Source organism: Schistocerca nitens, chromosome 2 (genome assembly GCF_023898315.1).
Source record: "Schistocerca nitens isolate TAMUIC-IGC-003100 chromosome 2, iqSchNite1.1, whole genome shotgun sequence".
Lineage (NCBI taxonomy): Eukaryota > Metazoa > Arthropoda > Insecta > Orthoptera > Acrididae > Schistocerca > Schistocerca nitens.
Window position 1 is genome coordinate 711,210,874 of NC_064615.1, and position 6,649 is coordinate 711,217,522.

The 6,649-nt window shown below is 46.5% G+C and overlaps 1 pseudogene; it reads left to right on the plus strand.

Annotated features, from left to right (window-relative positions):
• The first annotated feature begins 5,540 nt into the window (after positions 1-5,540).
• Positions 5,541-5,657, plus strand: LOC126238165 (5S ribosomal RNA; annotated as a pseudogene).
• Positions 5,658-6,649: the final 992 nt, after the last annotated feature.

The following is a 6,649-nucleotide window of genomic DNA, read 5'->3' on the forward strand; positions in this document are numbered from 1 at the left end:
CATCCATGCCCGAGGCAGGATTCGAACCTGCGACCGTAGCGGTCTCGCGGTTCCAGACTGCAGCGCCAGAACCGCGCGGCCACTTCGGCCGGCCAAAGATGTTAACAAACAAAGGCAATACTATTATAATAAAACCTGACAAATCTGACGAAAGGGTTGGAAAAAAGATCATAATAATCGTGCAAGTGAAATGATTGCAACCACAAAGTGCACCGTGATTGCCTTGACGTTAATTGAAAAGACAAATAGTTATACAGAAGAGAACGCGTTGCACCTGTGGTTGTAGTTGAAAGCAGACTGTTCACTGAATGCCAAAGCAAGTCTTCAAAGTGAAGCTTGAAGTAACCGAAATACTAGAAAATAACTTTAACGTCCCGATACATTATCTCGTGGTTGCAGCTCATCTCAGCATCAAATTGTTGAAGAAGGCTGAAGTGGCTGCAGAATGAGTTATTGGCGGAACCTAGGACTCTCACCAATTACAAAGTGCAAATCAGCTCGAAATTTCTGTAAGTCGCTCTACACATGTACTCTGGAGATAAGGCAGGCCACTGAAGGCGATGTCTGGCTGTGGGGGCTGCCAAAGATCAAGACTCTCAAAGATCAGAAAATTTCTAGTCTAATGTTTACAAGAAGGAAGCCTCACAGTGCCACGTTTTGCACCTCTTTCTGTATTCAATTTTATTGGGTTTTGGTTCATCCGAGAACCAACATGTAAAAATGATCCTTAGGGAACACCAGTCCCCTTACTTGGGCTGTCGTCTAGTCGCTTACGTAGTAATGACTGTTCTCGCATTCAACAAATAAAAGAGTCACTCACTCTCCATCTCTCTGTGACCAATGAGGTAGGTCCGTGATGGCATGTCGAGCTTCTCTGTCTAATCTCTCGTTTACTATCCATTCCCTAAGATTCTTATATCGATTAAACATTTGATCTAATGGCATCTAACACTTTCAAAGGCCCAAAACTGTGGGTCCACATTCCATGATCTGTGACATCTAGTGCCTTACAGAGAAAAACTCAGCTTTCTACTTTTGTGCACAATAGTATCTTCTGTTAAAAAGCGTTCCTTCTCCTTTTAATCCTGGATTGTAAAGCGAATGCGGCTGGGGCTTACGCCACAGGAGATGCCATCTTGTATACACTAGACGTCCCAGTGCGGCTTTAAAAAAGGCTGTCCGGTGTGGCCTGCAAACCATTGCGTTTTACCTCTCCCAGTGCGTCCCTCCGTGAAAATGAGTCCGAGGGTGGCGGCCTACTTTACTACCCTGACGGTGAGAGTGTTTCTGCACCTCCCAAATCTGCTTTCCACTTATATAAGGCGCGAAGATCCGAATAAAAGAGCAAATGAAGAGTAGTATTCCATTAGTCAGTTACTGATAATCACCAGTACCGTTATGTATCACTTTCCTGAGCGTCGATTAAATATTTCGATCTAATGGGTCTTTCATCCTGATTTTACATACGTTAGGGGACCTTTTTAAGCAAATAAGATGTGTCACATCAGCAGAAACAGCAAGACGATTTAAGTGGATGGACATGACTGTCCAGCCCTACGATGGTGGTGGTGGTAAGTACCTATGGGACCAAACTGCTGAGGTCATCGCTCCCTAGGCTTACACACTACTTAAACTAACTAACACTAACTTACGCTAAAGAAAACACACACACCCATGTCCGAAGGAGGACTCGAACCTCCGACGGGAGAAGCATCGCGAACCGTGGGAAGGCTCCCTAAACCGTACGCCTACCTCGTGCGGCTTCAGTCCTACTTTAACGCATACGTACACGCGTTGTAGAGAGAGGAGTTCTGAACAGTGAACACACAGACAGGGACTCTAGCTATAGGCGAAGGTAACTAAATTTTCCCGTACTATGCACATGCCTTTACAGTCGTGTTACGTGTGTTCCATCGCAGGCAGTGCAGTGGTTTACGCCAGTGCGCGCGCACACACACACACACACACACACACACGGCGTGGTTGTCAGCGCCAGCAGCTGGGTGCGGCGGCTGTGTCTGCGCAGCTAATGGTGCGCGGCCGGCTCTGCCGCGGACAGCAGGTGCCGCGCGCAGCCGCGCCAGCTGCAGCCCAGGTGGCCGGCACATTCCTCCAGCTGCAGCTTCTGGGTACAGCCTAGGCGAGGCGTGTTGTGGTGTGGCGCAGCGTAAGGTCTCTGGTGCGACAACTCACGATAGCGGCCAATGTTCGAATGTCGTCGCTGTGGTGTACCCCAATTCAGTGGCAATTTCTGTTCGTGACAATCACCGAGCGAGGTGGCGCAGTGGCTAGCAGAATGGACTCACGTTCTGCAGGGCAACGGTTCAATTTCGCGTCCGGCCGTCCTGATTTAGGTTTTCCGTGAGCTGCCTAAATCGCTTAAGGCAAATGCCGGTATGGTTCTTTTGAAAGGGCACGGCCGTTATCTTCCTCCATCCTTCCCTGATCCGAGCCTGTGCTCCGTCACTAACGACCTCGATGTCGACGTCACGTTAAACATTAATCTCCTCCTCACACTCTTTTTACCAGTAGAATGAAAGCAGGCCCACTGCCTAAACTCGAAATGACCATTCGAGGAATGATAAGTGACCGAGCAGCGTGTAGTGTGCACCAGTGGTATTGTCTGATTCATGATTGCAGAGACATAGCGCTTTCTGACCTGCACTAAGAATGTGCAATAGTCAATCAAATGAAAACGAGACTCATGGAAATGTGTCATATGTATAAAACTGACCATGTGCGAGTAGGACTCGGGGTCTGAAGTTTCTGTAAAAACTTAATTTTGTACATAAGTAGTTCATCCATTCTGGGAATTGAGAATCTCGACGATTTTTGCCTTTTATCAATACCGATACCTGCTACATATCAGTCCAGGGAATTCCAAGACTTTCGAAATCTCTGTAAACCCTCGTCGCCAGATTTGTAAAGGCCTCATCGCTACTGCTGTGGATGCCGAGTTGTCACTGTCATTGGGGGCGGCCGCTGTGGCCGAGCGGTTCTGGGCGCTTCAGTCCGGATCCGCATTGCTGCTACGGTCGCAGGTTCGAATCCTGCCTCGGGCATGGATGTGTGTGATGTCCTTAGGTTAGTTAGGTTTAAGTATTTCTAAGTCTAGGCGACTGATGACCTCAGATGTTACGTTCCATGGTGCTGAGAGCCATTTGAACCACTTGAACTGTCATTTCTGGAGGCCGAGTTTGTGAGTTCGTGAAACGGCTTCTTGTGCAGTACAGCGCTAAGACAATTTCTCCCTGCTACTATTACACAGCTATGCCCCAGGGTGAGGTAACAGAATAGGAGAACGAAGCTTCTGCAACACTCCAACAAATTAGAAACGAAGCCATTCAAATAAGTTAAAGAAAGGTTTACTTATCTTTGTGACTTGTCGAATGATGAAATCCGCAGCACCGCATGTAATATAACACAAAAAATGCCCTCAATGACTAAGTGCAAATAATCGTAGGTAAACTTCACATTACATAGCAAACGGAATTCACAACAACTGTCTGTTCACTGCTAAGAGTTCACTAAATGACGTTCCCTGTCTACGTCAGCCCTGGATGATGATCTACAACCCAGAAGACGAGAGCCGCTCTTGTATTTTCCGAGTAGGCTTGTGTCCGCTGTCGTCCGATCATTAGCAGATTGTACTGGGCCGGCAACTGGCCGAGGGGAAGTCGATATCTTCATCCTCAGCGCCGCCCGTGGCGCTGGTGGAACTCGCCCAAGTGGCGAGTCGCTAAGGCACTGCACCAGCTCACATCTTTGCGCCTGTGGTGCTTTTGCCCTGGCTGTGTCTTGTTCGGGCGGCACAGCAGAAAATATTTTAATTTCAAGTTAAATTATATATGCAAAAATTCCGTCGTAAATCAGTCGCCTATTAAGAAAAAACGTCTCAATATCTCTAAAGTAGATTGCGAGACTAGCCGAGAATTACAAAAAGGAGCGAACTGAGGACTTCAGTTGTTTATATATCATATTTTTATGTACAGGGCTATTACAAATAATTGAAGCGATTTCATAAATTCACTGTAGCTCTATTCATTGACATATGGGCACGCCACACTACAGATACGTAGAAAAACTCATAAAGTTTTGTTCGGCTGAAGCCGCACTCCAGGTTTCTGCCGCCAGAGCGCTCGAGAGCGCAGTGAGACAAAATGGCGACAGGAGCCGAGAAAGCGTATGTCGTGCTTGAAATGCACTCGCATCAGTCAGTCATAACAGTGCAACGACACTTCAGGACGAAGTTCAACAAAGATCCACCAACTGATAACTCCATTCGGCGATGGTATGCGCAGTTTAAAGCTTCTGGATGCCTCTGTAAGGGGAAATCAACGGGTCGGCCTGCAGTGAGCGAAGAAACGGTTGAACGCGTGCGGGCAAGTTTCACGCGTAGCCCACGGAAGTCGACGAATAAAGCAAGCAGGGAGCTAAACGTACCACAGCCGACGGTTTGGAAAATCTTACGGAAAAGGCTAAAGCAGAAGCCTTACCGTTTACAATTGCTACAAGCCCTGACACCCGATGACAAAGTCAAACGCTTTGAATTTTCGGCGCGGTTGCAACAGCTCATGGAACAGGATGCATTCAGTGCGAAACTTGTTTTCAGTGATGAAGCAACATTTTTTCTTAATGGTGAAGTGAACAGACACAATATGCGAATCTGGGCGGTAGAGAATCCTCACGCATTCGTGCAGCAAATTCGCAATTCACCAAAAGTTAACGAGTTTTGTGCAATCTCACGGTTTAAAGTTTACGGCCCCTTTTTCTTCTGCGAAAAAAACGTTACAGGACACGCGTATCTGGACATGCTGGAAAATTGGCTCATGCCACAACTGGAGACCGGCAGCGCCGACTTCATCTTTCAACAGGATGGTGCTCCACCGCACTTCTATCATGATGTTCGGCATTTCTTAAACAGGAGATTGGAAAACCGATGGATCGGTCGTGGTGGAGATCATGATCAGCAATTCATGTCATGGCCTCCACGCTCTCCCGACTTAACCCCATGCGATTTCTTTCTGTGGGGTTATGTGAAAAATTCAGTGTTTAAACCTCCTCTACCAAGAAACGTGCCAGAACTGCGAGCTCGCATCAACGATGCTTTCGAACTCATTGATGGGGACATGCTGCGCCGAGTGTGGGAGGAACTTGATTATCGGCTTGATGTCTGCCGAATCACTAAAGGGGCACATATCGAACATTTGTGAATGCCTAAAAAACTTTTTGAGTTTTTGTATGTGTGTGCAAAGCATTGTGAAAATATCTCAAATAATAACGTTATTGTAGAGCTGTGAAATCGCTTCAATCATTTGTAATAACCCTGTACTCACTGAACCATATCTGCACTTTACATTTTCGTGCAGTAACATTTCCTATTATGCTTTTAACGGATGATAAATGCAACATAAGTGCTAGTGGCAGAAAGACATTTTTATGTGATACAATTACAGTTTAACAGTTTTCGGACTTTTTTCCTTTACTTTTACAGTGAACTCTTGCTTCTTGCCAAATTTCGCGATTCTAGATCAACTGGAGGCAACGGCCTTGCCGCATTGGATGCACCGGTTCCCGTCAGATCACCGAAGTTAAGCGCTGTCGGGCCTGGCCGGTACTGGTTGGGTGACCATCCGGGCCGCCATGCGCTGTTGCCATTTTTCGGGGTGCACTCACCCTCGTGATGCCAATTGAGGAGCTACTCGACCGAACAGTAGCAGCTCCGGTCAGAGAAAACCATCACAACGGCCGGGCGAGCCGTGTGCTGACCACACGCCCCTCCTATCTGCATCCTCAGCTGTGGATGACACGGCGGTTGGATGATCCCGATGGGCCACTTACGGCCTGCAGACGGAGTGCTTTAGATCAAATGGAAGCACCCTATAGCTTTTGATGTGTGAGTTTGCATCAAAACATGTGACGCACAACCTCAAAGTTTTAACTTCGCCAAACGACCATAGACCTTCGTACGTGGCATAAATTTCAACTTGATTCGTTCCTGGGAAAAAGGGGTCTTAACAGTCGGACGGACGGACAGACAGGCAGACGGAAAACAAATCGACCCGTTTGTATCGATTGAGGTATGGAAATTATGTAAGTTGCACATGTTGCGGGGAACGATCTGACATTAATGGTAAACAAGAATATTTGGCAGGCAAAACGTGTTATAACATTTTTATTTTTATCACCAGTTTTGACGACGTCTTGCCATCATCTTCACACCTTCTGGGAATAATATTACTATGCATGAATTGCACAAACATAACGAGATTCATGCACAGTAATATGATTTATAGAAGGTTCGAAGATGACCGCGAGACTCTGTCGAAACTGGTCACTGGGAAAATAAGATAAAAAGTATTACAACACGCGATCTTGGCTGCAAAATATTCTTTCCTTAAAACTAAGTAAATTGTTTATAACTGCAAACATAATCCTCATAACTCTTAATGTATTCATCCAACTGTGAGACAAGACGGCTACTGCATTCATGGAAAATTGTTTACGGTTGCCTACGGAACCATGATTGAAGCCAGTCGTGCATCTCCTTGTCCAGAGAAAATTGACGGCCACGTATGCATTTCACCACGGGTTCAAATATATGGAAATCGCATGGGGAGAGATGGAGACTGTATGGAGGATGTGTAAG